Here is a 19529-nt window from a genome sequence, read left to right on the forward strand (position 1 = left end):
CCTCTGCACCCTGCTTCCCTGTCCACTAGGACAAGCAAGTCCTGAGGCTTACACTGCTGTGCGCTAGATGAAGTATAGCAACTGTGACAAGAAGACAAGCAGGTCAAGGACTATAAAATGGAGGATTACTGGTACACCACTGCAAGGGAGAAGGACAAAAGTCAAAGAAGGATAGTTTCATAGTGGGTGTGGCAAGTTAACGAATGATGATCACTTCAATCAGGCTGCCTAACAGCCCGCAGGATGACACCATTGTGCGAGAGGAAGAACAGAAGATTATGTTCAACTACTCTAATATAACATACTTCTACCTTACCAGGAGATGAATCATGGTCAAGATCATGAAGTTGCTATTGCAGTCTTCAATGTGTAGGGAGACACATTTTCATTCTTTGGTTAACTCTATAGGGATAGCTGAAACTTCCAGAAACTCTGTTAGTTTAACTACCCTAATAGAACATACATTGCGATATCTATCCTAATAGAACACGCATGACCTCTAATTGAGCAACCATTCTTCACATAAAGGATTCATCTAGGCTATGCTGTTACCTTAATTCTGAAAACAACTAAAATATAACTCTTCTCTATCTAAATACACATGGTGATGTTGACCTTCTTGCTCAGTATTATCTTGAATACCCAATACTGTACTGTGTACACACTTTGTCATGCAATAAGTAAACAACACAACTAGGATATAAAAACGGAACTCCAATTCAGTTACTCTAATAGACAACAACCTAACTAAATGACAAATGCAAATTGAATTAGAATATAGCTCATTCTGATAATGCACTAACTATTGGTAACTGATCATGCCTCTGAGTAAGCAAGCCACATATCACACTCTGACGCTTTATGTTAGTTCATGCAACATCATCATATGAAGTCTCTTTGTGGTGATTCATCAACCAATAATATTGACATGCTTCTGACAGTAAGCCACATTGCCCAGACACTCCATTACGTTAGTTTGTGCAACACCATCATCCAAATGAAGTGGAGTACACATACTCAACACCATCCCAACTGTGACATTTGTTTGTTACTCAAAAAGAGCAACACACCATTGTAGAATCATGCATGCATGCACGTCAAATATTGTATACCGAATCATGTAATGATGTGATTACTCCTTGCATGATCAATTCAAATGCTTACAGTATTATATTCACACAATAGTAGTAACAACGGTCTTAGCAACGAGCGCATTTTGCGTGGGTACCACTAGTATATATATATACAGTGTTGGGAGTAACGCATTACTTACGTAACACGTTATGTAATATTATTACTTTTGTGGTAACTAAGTAATATAATGAAATACGCCTTAAAAACAGGTAATATAACTCAAGTTACTTTACTTACAAATGTAACGTGTTACCTAAGTAATATAGATACTGTAACAAATCTAATATTATGTAATATTATTACTACAAGTAACGAAGTTACTAATCTCATTAGTAATCCACTGTGTAACGCCTAGTCACAACAAAGTAATGAAGCCTACTGAATGAAGCTTATTCACCAGCTTCTTACTTATCACCAAGATTTGCACATTGTCCAACAACGCAATCACGTCACGTGATAAGGTGGTAGTTTCACACATGACAGCTTAAGGCTGTGGACACAAAGTAATATAATATGTAATATTATTACAGTTACTTTATTTTATGGGTAATATGTAACTGTAACTAAATAGTTCAGTTGCAAGTAATATGTAATATGTAACTAGTTACTTTTAAAAAGTAACTTGCCCAACACTGTCTGTATATATGCTGAAGTTTGGCCAAAACAATGCAGTTTGCAAAAACAAATACCAGAATGGTTGATAAATCAGTGAAACAGTTTCCAACAGCAAGGATACAAAGCTTAACACCTAATAATATGGCTATCTCACCCAGTAGATGAATACACATTGTATCCCCATGCTACATGTTTTGTTAAATGAAGCCATATTTGCATATGAAATTTTGACCATGAGTTACTGGTAGAATCTGTCTTTCAACTTGATATAAAATGCATTACTATGCACACCTCAGACCACTAGCACCCACTATCATGGCAGTAGTACTGAAAAAGCAGCATGCATTTCAGGAAGTTGGTATTTCTCATGTGCATTGAAATGTATGGACTTAATAATACAAGCACTTGACTCACCAAAGCATGCGCGTGACTTGGAATTGACACGATAATCAAGTTGTACACAACCAGCAATATGAAATGTATGGGAGTTTGGTGTATGAAAGCAAGCACTTCCCAGTGGAACTAAGATGAAAGTATATTGAAGAAAAGAAAGCTGAAGATTAGATGATGATAATTCCGTCCGTGTTAAGTGGAAAACTCCAATGTGTAAAGCATTATGAAAAGTTATACTTCTAAAAACCGTGTTTCTATACAAAAATGTATTGAAAATGAGATATATGCATATTTTTTTTTTGCAGTAAATTTGATAAAAGTTTTGATATGAGACTTTTACGGATAACCTCCAATGGTCAGAGCACTACAACCAGATAATTGCAGCAAAAACCTACCAAACTCTGGGACTTCTCTGTCGTACTTTTACGACAAACAATATACTAGTTTTTAAAAAAACAATTATAGTCAGATCTCAGTTGCTCTATTGTTCTCTCAGCTATGGAGACCAAAGTTAATCAAGGACATTCCCACATTGGAACGCATGCAAAGCAGGGTAACTAAATTCATATTAAATGAGTTTTTGCTAATACTTGTGCAGAGAAAACACCTGAGAGATTAGCTGACGGGGGATCAGAGGGCCTTCAGAAGAGGCCTAGGTGTACTTTACACTGCCAATTTGAATCATTGTATAGAGCAGTGGCCACAATTGAACTCCTAATGGACAGAAATGAAAATAACCTATTTTTACCTGGTTCGGGATTTGGGATTTCTAAATATCTAATGGATTTCTAATTAAATTTCTCAAAAGTGTATGAGAGTCCCAAGATATTGGCTACCTCTCAAATCATTTTAACATTATTATTATTATATTATATTATAATTTACAGATCTCAAAATTGAATAAAGTGTACATAGTTAGATAACAAATAGACTACAAGTAAAGTTTTAAATGTGTCAACATTATCAGCTTCTACTACATGATTGGGTAGGTTATTCCATAACCTAACTGCTATGGGGAAGAAGGAATGGTGATATTGAGGATAAGTGTAAGAAGTTTTTGCTACTACTGTGGGTGTGATTAGGGATGGCCTGAAGGATGTGATGACAGGGAATGTCTACTTGATGATTAATAATTTTATAAAGCATTACTAATGTTAACTCATGTCTTTGGCTTTTCATTGTTTGCCAATCAAGTTGAGCGTCCATCAACTTATAAAATTTGCTACAAGCTCTACAAGATCAGGAAATTTCTGCAAGTTAGTTCATTCCAAATCACTTTTTTCCATACATCAGCACTTCTATTTCAGACTGTAGAATCATCTACCTGAAATCGACACATCTCTTTCAGTTCATCAACTTTACCCATTAATGGCCACTGCTGCCATATGGTGGCATGGCTTCATAACTCACTCATGGAATATAGTTTAGTCTCGCTATAACTTGTAAAATGCATTTCGAAGCAAGATGCACTAGTACTGAAATGGACATGCCCATAAAGGTCCCATTTCTGGGATAACTGGATCCTTCCCAGACTAGTGCGTGTTTGTTATGTTATAGAGGTTTTCAGAAGAATCTGAGAGCACATATATTTATGGATAGATTGTGTCCTATGTTTTATACATCCGTAGTGACCTAGGTTCCTTAAAGGCATATGTTCAAATTCAATGGCTTTCCTTAGCATCTCGAAAACCACCAGTGCGAATCGGATGTTGAACAAATATGTTGTTAATTATTATATACCCACAGTACTGTGGTATGGTTGGTGGAACGAATTTCACATTTGGCCAAGGACTTCTTAGCGACTAAAGCATACCTAGTCACTAACATTTCTTCAAAATACAGCGCTGGATAATCTTTGTTTACCATACTGACAAACATCCACCCTTTATTGTTTCTTCTAACAACCATTGTTGAAGTCAAGTTACAAAAATTCATATGTCCAGAAGTTGAAGTGCCTCTATTATTTTCACACAATTTCTGAGATTTCTCATAGATTGTCATGGCTATTTCATGATGTAAGGTCAGACGCAATGGCATCCCATAAATATATCTCATGCAAAGCAGTCATAACAGTCATTAATTAATGTACAAAAACAATTAACAATTACGGTATAAGTGATGGCAGTCTGGTCTCTATCTGGATGAAATCAACCGTTGCTGTTTCTAAAGTGACTAAATCTGCCCTTAGATGGTCTACATCCTCTTAAACATCTTATTGCTGATCTTAGGAGTGAAAAAGACAAGCATCATCGTATCCATCCCATTACAGTGCATAATTTAAGTCCCACTTATCAGATAGCAGGGAGGCAAGGTGCTTGTAAGAAACTGTTGCTTCATTAGCTATAACTGGCTGAGAAAATTAAAGGAATAAAGGAACTCTGTTCAACTTCACGTATGCAAGCTTCATACAATCACTTCTTACACAATTCATATTTCTATAAGTGGCCCTGGTATTGGTGGTACGACTACTTGGCACATGTGGGTTTAAAACTTTTGCATCAATGTAGGTCTTCTCACAACGACCACCCCAAAATCTATTAGCTGAAATGTCTAGGCAAGTGCCATTTTCAGTGTTTGAAGAAGCTAGGATGAACTACTCACCTGTGACTGGTTTTAAATGGGATTCAACTGCAACCTCATGACAGACCTCAGTCAGTAAACTAGCTGTGAAATCATGAATCTCATTGTGACGAATTGAGGGAAAGCCACCCTTGGGACATGTAAAAGAATGTTCAACAGTGAACTTAGTCCCACAGGCACAATGTTGAGGAGCCTGGATGGATCCCTGAGAGCAACAGCATCATGAAAAGCAACAGCATCATGAAAAGCAAATTTTGCAAAGGGAGAAATTGTGCTCCTGCAATGGAAGGACAGTTAAAGTTCCTTTTTCAGAGGCCAACTCAATCAATGTCTTCAAACTAGTAATGGCTCCTTCTAATAAGGTGGAAGAAATCATGGAAAATTTCAAGCAGTAAATTTCAGCTTTTAAGGAGGATTATTCATCTCGAATATTACTTGAAAAGTTACCAGACTGAGATAACGGAAGGGATTGCAAAGGCTTGGTAACTAAATATAGTGTTTTTGGATTCTTCTAAAAACTACTATAGCGTAAAGCGTAACCTTTTATAATAGGCAAATTATATCATTCTTCGAGTTGAAAACTAGTAGTTTATAGCAAACAAAGTGTTATACATCAATGCAGACAGGTAAAGTTGACACTCAGCTGCTTTATCCCAGACGTGGCATGGTGGACATGAGTGCAGATACGCATGTGCAATACCCAAAATAAGAAGAAACAAGCTGTGGAATGGATCACACTGTAACTAAACTGTATAAAATAGTTCTTTGGAGTGTAATGCACCTTTGTAAATAGTTAGTTGCAATTTTGTTGTTTGTTCAAGCTGGTTTTTAGCAAAGTTTAGACTTTGTTGTTCAATAACTTTGTTGTGGTTACTGCTATGTAAACAAAAACAAAATTGTCAACCTCCTTAGTTTATAGTAAGTATTTAGATACATGGTTACTATGTGTGTTGGATGGTTAGTATGAAGCGATTTGGCATAACGGCCAGTGGTCTGTGAGAATTTGGCCATGAATGGGTTATTAAGCAGCATTTTATAAATTACCTCCAGGAAGAATTCTTAATCTAATACCATACCTGTTTCACTGCCCGTACAAAAGTCTCAATAGTAGCAGTGAAATTTATCCCGTATTTCACTGACAGCAGTGAAAAAGTTGTAATTGCAATTTCATTGGCTAGAATTTATGTTAACAATGTAGCGCCAATTAGTGTCGACGCGTGTTTAGTACATAGTGACAAATTGTGTACATAGCAAAGCTAATGCACGGCATGCGCATATGCAGCGAGTATGGTATTAACTGGGAATAGCATGGGTAGCAGTGAAATTTGGGATAAATACCACTCTTGTTGTATTGGAAATGGTAAATTTCACTCGGCTTCGCCTCGTGAAATTTATCCCCATTTCCAATACAACACTCGTGATATTTATCCCAAATTTCACTGCTACCCATGCTATTACTAGTACAAATTTAATTTTGATTAACCCTGCACCTTCATACTGTCTGTCTCTATTATTGATGTTCAGCCATTCCAGTTCAACTCTAACTTCTACACTTTTAACATAATTAACTCTGATCAATGACTCAACATAATTTTCTTGTAATTCTGAGTCACTCATACACACACCATATGCATATCAGTATAAGTAGTTTAATTTGCTTTTCAGCCTACAGGACCATTGAGTCCTGTAGAGCTTCAGCTTCTATGCTGTATAATTTTAATAAATTAATTTAAAATATACAACACACAGAACAGGCACTCACGTGATCGAAATTCAAATCACACAAAATACCCATAATTCATTTCTGAAAAGGAACCTTGCATTACGCTCCTATTTGTGTTAATTGTTCACTTAGCGTGGTCTGGGCTAGCACAGGTGTGTCTTATACTGTGATAGCATCATAGAGAGAGGCTGGGCTAATTGAGATGCAGAACATAATGCATTCTTATTTGATTTCAAGTGATTTTGAGGTCATTGGAATAGATCTGAATTTTGATCATGTGAGTGCCTATTTCATGCATTAGATTGCTCTATACGTTTACTGGGTGAGATAGCTGCATATTGTTAGGTTTATAAGCTTTGCATCTGTAGGATCAGCACAAGGCGACAATAATATATCACATGGTCACACAATGTACACTAATATATTCATGCAGTGCTCTTAATTATACCTACTGTTACAAGTATGTGCAAGTATTCTATAGACAGAGATGGGGTAACGCATTGCATAATATAATGCGTTACGTAATATATTACAATTTATGATTCTGAGTAATATAATGCGTTACTTTAGGAAATGCAGTAATATTACGTTTGGAAACTATAATTCGTTACTAGTGACAAAAAAGTAATATTATTATGTAACAAGTAATGAGTAACTTTATCGCGATGTAACGAGTGATACTACAAGTAACGATGAACAAGTAATGCATTATCAATAGAAATTACTGCCAATTATCCATTCTAGTATTACTTAATCCAGTAACCTTTCATCTATAATGGTGCTCAGGTGTTGCATGTACACGTGACTGATGTGCATCATGTGACTGCATGTGGTTTATATGTTAACTTTAACTTAGTTGTCTTAATACAAAAGTAACTTAGCATGAATGTAAACTAGTAACTTAATATTTGTGGCTAATATTATTAAGTTAGTAACTTAATATGTAATATTATTAAAATACTCTTTATTCTAAGTTAAGACTCACAGTAGTGAGGCGCGTGGCCAAGAAACTACGAAGTGCACGCCCAATTAAAAGACACGGCCACTACTGTGAGTTATTTATGTGTAGGTCGGTTTCACAATATTAGCCCTGGATTACACAACATCTCTCAATGGATTTGTATTGCGTTACGTACGTAATAAAAAAAATCTTTAGTTGTCGTCGTTTTCTTGCGACCTTGCTAAAATAAAAAACATAGCCGTATTTAGACATATTTCACTTTATTTCTCTACCTTGTGTTATGCGTATCGTCACATTATACCAGTCATCTTACCTGTGTTTGTACCGGCCATCTAGGCCTGACATTATCTAATTCTGGTTGGCCCTACGCGTATTTTCTCCAAACTTATTCCAGTGATGATTTGCAATATTGTCAGTTATCATCTTGGATCACAGATGACTTACCGGATTGTGATGCATCATTATTTAATACAACAGCAATAACCCCTTCATTAGTCAAGTCCACCCTTCGACGATGTTTGATGAAATTTTCCCCTGGCAGTGATGGTATCACATATTTCCACCTTAGTCATTTACCGTCAACTCATCATTTTATGGCTACTTTATTCAACAAGCTTTTGGAAAAAGGCATATCCCCTGCTTCCTGGGGTTTAGCCAATGTTAAGTTAATCTATAAAACTGGAGATACCTCTGATCTAACCAATTTTAGGCCCATTGCCCTTACATCTGTAGTTGGGAAAAATTTTCACAAAATTTTAAGTTATTGTCTGGAAGATTACCTTAGAAAGAATATTGTCATTGATACATGTATTCAGAAGGGCTTTATATCCAACCTACCTGGTGTTTATGAGCACATCTACTCAGAATGCCGCATCAACAAAAAAATCTTTAATGATAACTTTTCTTGATCTAAAGAATGCATTTGGCTCAATACCACATCAGTTAATATTTGACATGTTGAGACTAGTCAAAGTACCATCCTCAGTTTTGGATTATGTTGACTCAAAGTTGTTTGTAACTGTTACTACTAGGAACTGGAAGACCTCACCAATTCCTTTCCATCAAGGAGTATTTCAGGGTGACACCATGTCTCCCATTATGTTTTTATTGGCATTCAATCCATTATTACAGCTAGCTGCTAAGCTTAACAATGGCCATGGTTATGTTATTGAACTTCCATTGCAGAATTCAGTAGATATCTCCCCCCCCCGGTAGATTCCACACTGTACGTTAAGTGGGTAGAGCAGGGAGATGAGCCTCCTGGTTGGTATTGTGCTACAGTTTCCAAATATTTTCAGGATGGTTCCTGCACATGATGATACTTCGAATTCTACTGTTTCTGAGATAATCAATCTTAGGCTTGTTGACTGGATGCCATGTTTAAAGAGGGCCAAACGATTTGTCTCCCTAGAGTGTACTCCAAAGTCATCAAAATGTGAATGGAAATCCCCCACCAAGTTTTACTCATTTGGTGAGCATTCTGTCAAGGCCTATGCAGATGATGGCCCAGGGGCGGATCCAGGGAGGGGGCTTTGGGGGCTGAAGCCCCCTCCCCCTTCATATTTAGGCCTTACTTGATCAATATGCTGAGTATTATAATAAAATTTTGTCTTAGCATAATTATATGATCACTAATAATACAAATACTCATAAAACCACCTTATAAACGTCTTTCCAAGGTATTATCAGTGGATTTATGCTAAAACTTATGCAACAAGGACCCGAATCAGCATTGGAGGTTTACAAGATCGAGATACTCTAATAGAGCAGTCAGCTAACTACTCTAATAGAACATTCACTGGAAACATGTAGTTGGTTCTGTTATGGAATTTTTCCAAATCTGCCTGCACCTATACATGCAATGAAATGAATTGGTCTGTTTAAAGGGCTTCATTCATCTACTTGTGTAGTTAATATGTATGACAATACTTAATTCAGGTTCACAATTTCCATTGAAAATACTCTCAGATTCAATCTTGTATTGTTCAAATTTCAAAATTTTCCACTTTCAACATTATTATTCTAACATGCACCTATTCAGTGTTGTGCAATTGTGAGAGGGGTGCATCATGTACTTGGTTGTCTGTACCTACCCAAACTTTTCCATTAGCAAAATGCTTCAGAGAGCCATACCTATAATCTAAAGGCAGTATATAAAATATCTACAGGCAGAAAATATTATGAATTTTATGTGGAAATGTCTCCAAATTGCAGTGTTTTAGCATCTATTTTTCAAAATTTTCCTGGGGGGGGGCATGCCCCCAGACCCCTCTAGTTCAAGCATGCTTTGCATGCTGGGAAGTGTGCTTCGCTACCTCTACCCAAGAGATTAGTACCTTGAGTTACCCCCTCCCTTTTATAAATCCTAGATCCGCCCCTGGATGCAACTCTGATATCTGACTCACTGGAAGTACACATATCCATATTGTAACAGGTTGATCAGAAAGCACGTGAACTAGATTTGCCATTCACACCCTTCAAATGTGTCTTCTGCTTGTTTGATGGTCACAGTCACAGAAAGGAAGGTATCCAGCTCTCTGGAGGCTCCACTAGATCAATTACTGAAGGTGGTACCAAGTTTCTGGGGAAATCATTAGATACAAATACATGAAAATAGTAAGAAGAAAATATCCTGACCGCCTGGCAGACTCCTGTAAGCGTTCAAGCGTTAATCGGATGGCTGCGGATTCAAGGCTGTCCAGGTCCAGTCATGGATTTTTTCTTCTTTCTCCTACTTTTCAAACATACTTAGTGCAGTTAATGTAAACATCTTAGGCCTTTATAGGGCCTTCTGGTATACAGGCTCTGCCTTTACCAAGTACTTTAATCATAATCATAATCATAATGTATCTTTGAGTGCTACCAAGGCTATTGCTAAGAAGAAACTGACTGATAGATTGTCTAATCTTTTGTCCTCTGTAGACACTTTACCGATTCGTGAAGAATATAAACTTTGGCTCTACCGAAACTACATTGTTTCCTTGCTACGGTTTCATCTGTCAGTGGACGCTATTACTAATGGTGCCATTAAGAAGTTAGAAAATTTGGCCACCCACTACCTTAAAAAGTGGCTGACACTCCCTAGAAGTGTGACCTGTGCTATACTATACTATACTATCCTGGTGTTTGTTGCCCCAGTATTTTGCAGGTATCTACAGAGGCAAAGCTGAGCCTCCTTTCTTGTATCAGTGCAACTGCAGACCCCCAGCTCCAGAAGTTGGGTCTACAGCTGCATTTGGGAGATGCGTATTTACAGACTCAGACTGAAAACTACAACATTTTATCCAAAGCTTGTTCCCAGTTGTCATCATTCCCTATGGCTTGTCCTCTCTATGTACTATCCAAGAAACTTTTAACATCTAATGAACGCTCTTGATAATTATGTAGATCACCTAGATACTTTATCTGTTCAGTATAAGCTCAAGGAGTCAGTATGCTTAGAAACTCACTGTGGAACTTGGAGCCAACTTTTGCTGGGTTGTCACCCAGGCCAATTCTCATTTATTCCTTGTTCTACCTTAGATACCCTCCCTACTGCAGTAAACTTGCAATGTTGGCATATTCACTGTGATGCTAAATGCTCCCTTTATGGGTGTGCACGTCCCACTACAGCTCATATCTTAAGTGGTTGTCCTGTTGCCTTGTCCCAAGAATGCTACACATATTAACACGATCAAGTTTTACATCGCCTGGCTTCAGGAATTTCTGAGTTTTTAAAACACCCAAGTACCATCTGTATTTATGCAGACTTACCGGGTATGAGAGCTAGCGAGTCTCCACAAAGTACCATTCCATCATCTTTAATGATTACTCCTTACCATCCTGATGTTGCCATCTACAATGAAACATGTAATTTAGTGGCACTACTGGAGTTAACTTATCCTCTGGATACCTTTCAAATCATGAGTCTGCGAGAGACCGCAAACAATCTAAAGAGGAATTTCTTCAAATCTTATCCAAATTAGATCGCTTAGAAATCTCATCACATTATGACATCATTGAGCTTAGTGTTCTGGGTCACTATTTACCATCATTGTTAACAGCACTGTATAATGCTATGAATCTCTTTGATCAGTTAATCTCAATCTCGAAGTCACACTGTAGGAAGCTCCTTGACGAAGCAGCAGGGATTGCAATCTCAGCATCCAGGAAGATATTTCTGGTGAGAGACTGTCCAGAATGGACAAACAATTTTTTTATTATTATTTACTTGTCACACCCATTTTTTGGCATTTGCCATATGTGGTCGCATGAGTCCGAGGACACACCACACTTTATTTATTTTGTATTGTTTATGCCTTTTTCATCAATAATGATGGTTTCTCTCTCTGCCTCATCATCATCTGGGAAAATTGAGGCTGGTTTTTAGGTGATGCTATTTCATGGGCCACTCCTACTCCTTTGTGGTCCCTACTATTATCGTATTGTATAATGTATGATCATGTCAACATCATTCCTGTGTGTCTCTGACAGCCCCAGATTATTAACAATAGTGAGGGTTTCCCTTGATAAACACAAAGTTAATACTGGTACCTTTGTCTCAGCTGCTTCACTGGCCAGTCCTTACAATTTTCAGTAGGACATCCACTGAGCCTTCCATGCCTCAAAGTTAGCATTGCAGTCCACTTGGATGTCAAACTTGGGCAAATTTGACTATCAGAAGATGTATGACATCTCTATTTGTCTAGAGGGCAAGGTACAACAGAAATCATGTCAAAAAATGAAAGTGTAATCTTAACAGGTGCCTTGAATGGCACAGGGGATCACTCAGTGGGTTCGGATAAACAGCTTTCGATGTAGGTTACAGTGTAACTACTCGCAGCGCCATGTAGGATCAGCCCAAGGTGACAATAATATATCACATGGTCACACAATGGACACTAATATATTTATACAGTGCTCTTAATTATATCAACTGTTGCAAGTGTGTGCAAGTGCAAGTGTTCTATATAGTTCAGTTCCCTTTGCTGTTGGAGACTGTTTCACTGATTTATCAATCATTCTGTTATTTGTTTGCAAAAATCGCATTTTAAATGTAATTTATTGCAACACAATAAATTGAAGTTAATATGCCTTGGTGTGGGTGTAGAATGGATACAGTGCAAACCTACGTACCATACCGTAATAAATTAGGGGTGAAACGAAAATTAAATTTTAGGTATTCGAATATTCTTCAAATTAACGAACGAATTAACAAATTATTCTTTAAGAATTTTCTGTATAATTAGGTACTTGAAAGGGACAAAATCACTTTAATTACTACTAAAACTTTAAATGTTAAAAAAGAAAAGTCCTTTACATGTATTATTAAGATGAAAAATTATATTTTAAAGTGACAGTTTTCAGTTGTCAAAATGTTTTCAAGGTTAAATGTGTACATTATCCGATTAACGAATATTTAACGAATAACAAATATTTCTTAACGAATACGAATATTTCTTATTTCTTAACGAACGAATAACGAATATTCGTACTATTTGTTTCAGCCTTATAATAAATGAAGCCAGCATCCTTTAGTGATAAACTAGCCTTTTGGTAAATTAAATTAAATTCAGCAACACAGAATCCATGAGATGAGTGTAAAGTCCATTACAGCGGTATTGTACATTAGCAAAGTAGTCCAGTGCTAGCACCACGAACTGAAACCAATGCACTTGTTTCAGGTAAAACTTGAACCAATCTTATAGGATACGTGAGACGTAATGACATCATAATGATTCATTGTAATAAACTGGCTTGACAGGTTTGAGATCACAAGATCATGCCATAGTGTGTTTGCAGACAGAAAACTTTTTCCCTCTCTCCCACCCAGAACCATGCATTAAGTATATGTGCCAGTGCATATATTGTTGTATGAGCTTTGTATGATTTTCTATGTATAAAGATTGAACCTTTGTACGTATAACTTAGTTACATTGTTTAATTGGTTGTTGTACGTCCAATTACTGATATTGAACTTAGGTATACACATGTATAGTTAAATGGCAACTGAGGACTAAGGGCAGGTGGATGAAGTGCTTATTATCTGTGCATGCCCAAACCAAATCAATCACGCTAAATTTACTTAAATGATTATTTATTGGTTACTGCTATCACATTGTGTTGCTATGCATATATGGTGTGTTGCTGCAATCTTGTACTAATTGGAAGACATATTTGCTTTGTGGTCGACTGTAAATCCAGTTATGTATTGTGCCGCATCCACAATGCTTGTCTGCATGGCTTGTGCAAAATTTATTATGTCCTACTCCAACAATTTCCTCAGTTGCCCTTTCCCCAAAGTACTTGTGTATAGGTAGCTGTATGAATGTTATTTGTGTTTTGTACTGTTATGTATATTTTATGCAATGTTATGTGGTAGATACTTGCATGAGTGCTTGTTTGTTTGGTGTTGTTGCTTACACTTTATGGCTTTGTAGAAAATGTTATTGTGGTTAGAACTAGGAAAAAGTAGGCAATAGAGCTAGGTGCGGTGGAAGGGTGGTGTGCATTGCTAGGAAAATATTATATAGTTTGTCTATTTTATATGCACACATACTAAATACATGGTAAGTGGTGATTGCATCCCGGGGGTGTGCACTGCTCAAATATGCCGAGTGCACACCACCCCGGGGTGCTTTCACACCAATCAGCATGTTAAGGCTGAATATCAGCATATAGATGGTTCAGCCAGATGGCTAACAAGCTTCAATTATAACCATACTCCACATGCAGGTACTTTACCTAGTACTGGTCATTGCTGACCCATGGCACAGTTGTTTCTCTGCTTGTCCTGTGCTCTAGAGGAAGAAACATTTTATTTGTCACCAAAAAGCTGCACAGATTGTGCTGTCACCAATTAAACGATCAATTCTTTGAGTTGATGATGGATTACTTGAACCATGTTGAGAGTGAATATTGTAGCACATGAAGAACCCTACGAACTACTGCAACAGAAAATCACATGATTTTAAGACATTTCTACCAGAAGAAAGTGACGAACTTGACTGCCATGTTGGTGTTATTCAAGTTACACTTAGCCTAACACATGTGCCTGAACTTTTTAACACTGAAATACTGGCTCCATTAGAAGTGTTTAAAAACAATTTATTTTACCACATTTTGGAAGATTTTTAATTGCACCTGTAATTTTAAATACTTTCATGCAGTTTAAGCAAAAAATGAAGATTTTGAATGCACTTGCATGGTTTCCCGACCACTTGGAAGTGGGCTTATAACCTAGTTTGAAAGTTTCAAAACATGCCCCTATGGCAATGATTTTGACGTGGCACTATATCTCAAATAATTTAGTGTACCTTACTCAGCTTCCACAGAAAATTCAGTGCTTTTATCACAAAGTGAATGATTTCATCAAAATTTGTTGCTTAGCCAATCTACTAAAAAGGAAGAAAAGTGGTCAGGCTGGCAAGACTAACCAGACCACTATTTTGGCTGGAAAAACTGGTGAGATTAGCTGGTGGTCTGGCGAGACTAGCCAACCCACGCTGTGGAGCTTTGTGTGGGTTTACTAGAAGTAGGTATTCCAGCCTAATTTTTAAATTTTGGAAAAATGGACTTTTATGTGCTCAGTGTTGGTTGTCAAATATATGTTGGAATTAGCTGCTTTGGTATGCACAGTGCTTTAAAAGGTAAAATTTTTCTCTGGAACTCCCAACACATTTTAAATTTTAAAGGTAAAAATTTGCACAATAAAATTAGGAAGCCATCTTGCAACCTGGACTGTCTTGAGACTGCAGCGGGTACTTCTATAGCTGCAAGTTTGTACATGTAATGAGAATAACTTCAGTGTTTATCAAATCTCGGCAATCTTTGTATACTTTGTGGGGAGCAAATATGTTTCACCTACAGCACACTTGTCAATATAATGGTGTATACCCATAGGCAAGTGACTATCTCAAGTAAGTAAAAAGATCAAGTTAACAACTTATAAAGGTAAGCAACTAAAGTGGAGGTGTCACAATGATGCAACAATACCTAAGGTGGAGTTGTGGTTTCAATTATGACATTATTATGCCAACTTTGAAGTGATTTATACTTTTGAGTTGGCGACACAACCATCAGAAAATTGTTGTGTAGCTGAAAATCACAAACCTGAGCAAATTAACTGCACACTAAAGTAAGCACCAGTGAACACCTTCCATCCGATAGTATGTATTTTGAGGTTTCAAAGTATTCTTCATACATTAACTACACAGCTTTAAAAGATTACATACTGCAGTACATACAATGCATTCTTCATAGACTTACCAGTGTCCTCTTTTGTGTCCCATTCATCTTTGCTGACATTGAAAGGTGTCAATTTGGTGGTAGCATGTGATCACTTCCCTTCATAACAGAAATCGTCCATATTTTTCATAGTGGCTACTTTCATTGCAGAGGAGTTTTTGAACAGTTTTCTTGATTTGTAATGCTGTGTAACAGGTTGTACATAGTTGATAATGAAGCGTAATGGATACTGCACTTCTCAGGGCGTGCAGCACCATTTCTTTCTTTTGATGTGGTATGCATAGGTTCACCTGTCATAAGAATTTTATTTTACAAAAAACAAGTTAATAAACAAGTACACAAAAAATTTGGAGATTTCAACTAGAGTAGGACCAAAACATATCAATAAAAAGTACTGAAACAAGCTGGAGTAGTGGATGATATTTGATGAAATTAAATCACAGTAAAACAATAAGAAGTGTTATATCCCTACTGTGCATTTCCATTATGGTATCTTTAGCACAGTCAGGATATAACACTTCTTATTGTTGTACTGTGATTTAATATTGTGCAAATATCGTGCACTATTCTAGCTTGTTTCAGTACTTTTTATTGATGTGCTATGGTCCCTACTGTAGTTGAAATTTCCAAAACAATTGTGTACTTGCTCTGTTTACAATTGTCTCATTACAAGTTCAATAAATTGCAACAAGTTGTTACATTATGAACATATTCAACGGGATGTGAATTAGCACTTGTATGGCTTGACACACTGTACTTTTAAAGTAACATACCTTTAAAGTAATGTACATAATTAAGAAAATGACTTTGATGTTGCTAGCAATTTTACAGTTTTAAAACTCTACTTTATTTTGCTGGGAAACCCTGTAGTTAAGCTGTATTGTTTCACTCCTGGTATATGTATCACAATTACATAATTTTTGCCATAGATGACAGACCTGATCAACGGAACATTAACAGATATGTTGTTCCACATTATGCAACAAAGTGGAGGGATTTAGGAGAAGCCCTACAGATTTGTTCATCACGGCTTAATATCATAGCAACTGATAATCCCAACAGTTGTGAAGAAAGATGTAAAGCAATGTTGCGTAAATGGCTTGAACTAAATCCTTCAGCAACATGGGATAAACTGACCAATGCAGTAGACAGGATTCTTTCAAACACTGGTACAATCAATGTTTTAAACATGCACATGTGTATTAAGTAACTATCTAATCTAAACCAGCCTAAGTTGTGAAAAAGAGTGGTCTTTGTAATAGTTATCTTGTAGCGTAAAATCTACAGTTTCAGCCAAGTTGCAATGATTTTCATGTCAATAAATTTTATAAATTTTTAACAATGACCTTGCAACATTACATTACAGCAGACACACTTGCAATTGTGGAAAACTGCAAGTATGCTTCATGAGTATAATTACATAGGCTAAAAGTAGGAGTTAAATTCACACTTTAGGTGATGATCCCCTTGTTTAAGCACTTTTTGTTGTAGTGATCTTTACTAACTTGCTATTTTGTATCAAAACATGCATGGTAGTGTGTCGTGCGGCCAAAAAAGCTAGCGCACCACACCACAAGTATATTGACAGGAAGAAAGAAAACAGCTTTTTCACACGTGTATAGCTCCATGACCCCTTCTTCAAACCACACCATTTTTGCATTATAGCTGATTGCCAGATAGAGTAAGCTACGCGGCAAATTTGATTAAATTCGCAACAGCCATTTGCAAGATATGGGCATTCAAATTTCATTTTGATTTCTTTGTTTTTTTTTCATCGTATGCCATACAAGAGGTATGAGGGCTTCGATTTATTTTTACACACTTTGCAAAAATTGTTATAAAAATACAAATGTGTAACTTGATTGCCTCTATCTTTGGTACAAATGAAGAGCGTATAATGGTGGATCATGTACCAAGTTTGCTGTTAATCTGAGGAATATCCAAGGAGTTATGAGCATTTATTTACGTAAAAAGAAATCAAACTTCTGTCACAGCTACAGCTAGGGTAAACCGAGTATAGGAATAACTTGAAAATTGGTGTGTAGATAGACTGATCGTTGTAGCAGTGCCTCCAACATCGGCAATATATAACCAGATTAAAATTATTCTACAACATCATTTACTCATCATCAGTTCTTAAAATTTCTGGCTATTTTTCAAACACCACTTATCCCACCCAGTGCCACCACCCTCTCCATTTTGAGATCCCTTTTACTAGAACAAATCACTATAAATTCAGCTACTACCCCCAGATCTATCCGTGATTAGAACAACCTATCCATTGACACTATAGAATCTCAATCTCTGGAAGTATTTTTAAGTAAATTATAATTTAATCTTATTTTGTGATTTGTTGTAACCTCCCTGAATATATCAGTTGTAGCTGTACTTTTCAGTATTCATAATCATAATCATAATCGAATAGCGATAGAGTTACAGCAACAAAATTATAAAGCAAAAACCAAACAAGTGTAAAGAGATACTCTAATAGAGTAGTCACCACGGGGTAAATAAGGTAAACAAAAAATGCTGAAAAAAACTTACCAGAGTTCAAACCAGGGACCACCATACCTAACACCTGCATCCTTAACCACTGAACCTCCACTATCTTGGCTGATCACCTCACTTAATTTCTGCTTTATAAATGAAACTTCTAGTTTAAATCTACTTATAATTAACAAAGTTCTGGCAGCTGGAAATATTTTCCAGGGCTATTGTACTAGATTTCTCTCACTATCAAACACATGGACAAGCTAGGGGTTGACATGCGTCTAGTAATATGCCCTGAGTATTTAGGACATGGATCCATAGTTTGCCTCGGGTCTTGTACTTTAGAGGACGCGACAAGTAGTTCACAGGCAAACCTAAGGTTAGGGTTACAGTGTGCAAAATAAAGTTCAGTCACCAGACAATTTCCTGTCAATTACACCAGGTGTCAGCCCATAATTGAATTTGTTCGGAAAAATGCTGTCCTTTCAAAGTTAGGATTGAGCTAGGAGGGAGGCCAGACATGATGGTATTGACATGTAATTAAGTTATGTGTTTTTGGCTTGTACTGACCACAAGGGTATGCCCAGTTAGCCTCGTTAACCTACTATATACATCCTACTAGTATTAGTCACCTATACTGCAGTAGTAAAATGTATTTATAACCTGATTGCCATTGGTACTTTTACTTGTGGTATTCATGATCACCTGCACAACCAGTTTTTAAGCTAGAGTGAACAAAGCATCAGCCTGAGTACATCTCATTATCTCCCAAAGATGAAAGGGTTTTATGCATACCATTTTCTAAGCCATAGCAGTATAAGCTAAGTTTGACCATATAGCTGTATCATTCCAAGGCAAGCAGGAGGTCTTGACTGAAGTCCTTGTGACTTCTTTTCCTACAAAGGCCCAATTGATTCCATAGAAGCCCTTTCATGAGACCAATAGCTACTCTTTAAATTGCTGTACTATCAGTATCAGTGAGTATTTGATAAGTAATCAGCTCTACAGTACATTGGTGGCCCCAATGTTTGAAGCAAACATCCAAGTGGTAGAAACACAGGAAAGGAATAACAGTAAAAGTTAAAATGTCTGGTCAAATTGCTTGATGTCCACTCAAATTTTATAATACCCTGACAGTACGACAGGACATGTCTGAAAAGTTATTTTGCACACTGGGGTTAGGGTCGGGTTCAGCTTTGGTTTCTTCTTCACTTTGTCTTCAATATATAGAAGTTACTTCACTCATATACATATAAGGTAGAAACTAAGGGAGGCAAGTAGCTGGGAGCCACATAGCACAGTGGCTACAACTCTGGTCTCACATTCTGGAGGTCCTGGGTTCAATTTCCGATTGAAGATTTTGCAATTGTGTGTGTTTTTTTTTTGTTTTTTTTGTTTGTTTGAGGA

The sequence above is a fragment of the Dysidea avara genome, chromosome 10 (assembly GCF_963678975.1).
Source record: "Dysidea avara chromosome 10, odDysAvar1.4, whole genome shotgun sequence".
NCBI lineage: Eukaryota > Metazoa > Porifera > Demospongiae > Dictyoceratida > Dysideidae > Dysidea > Dysidea avara.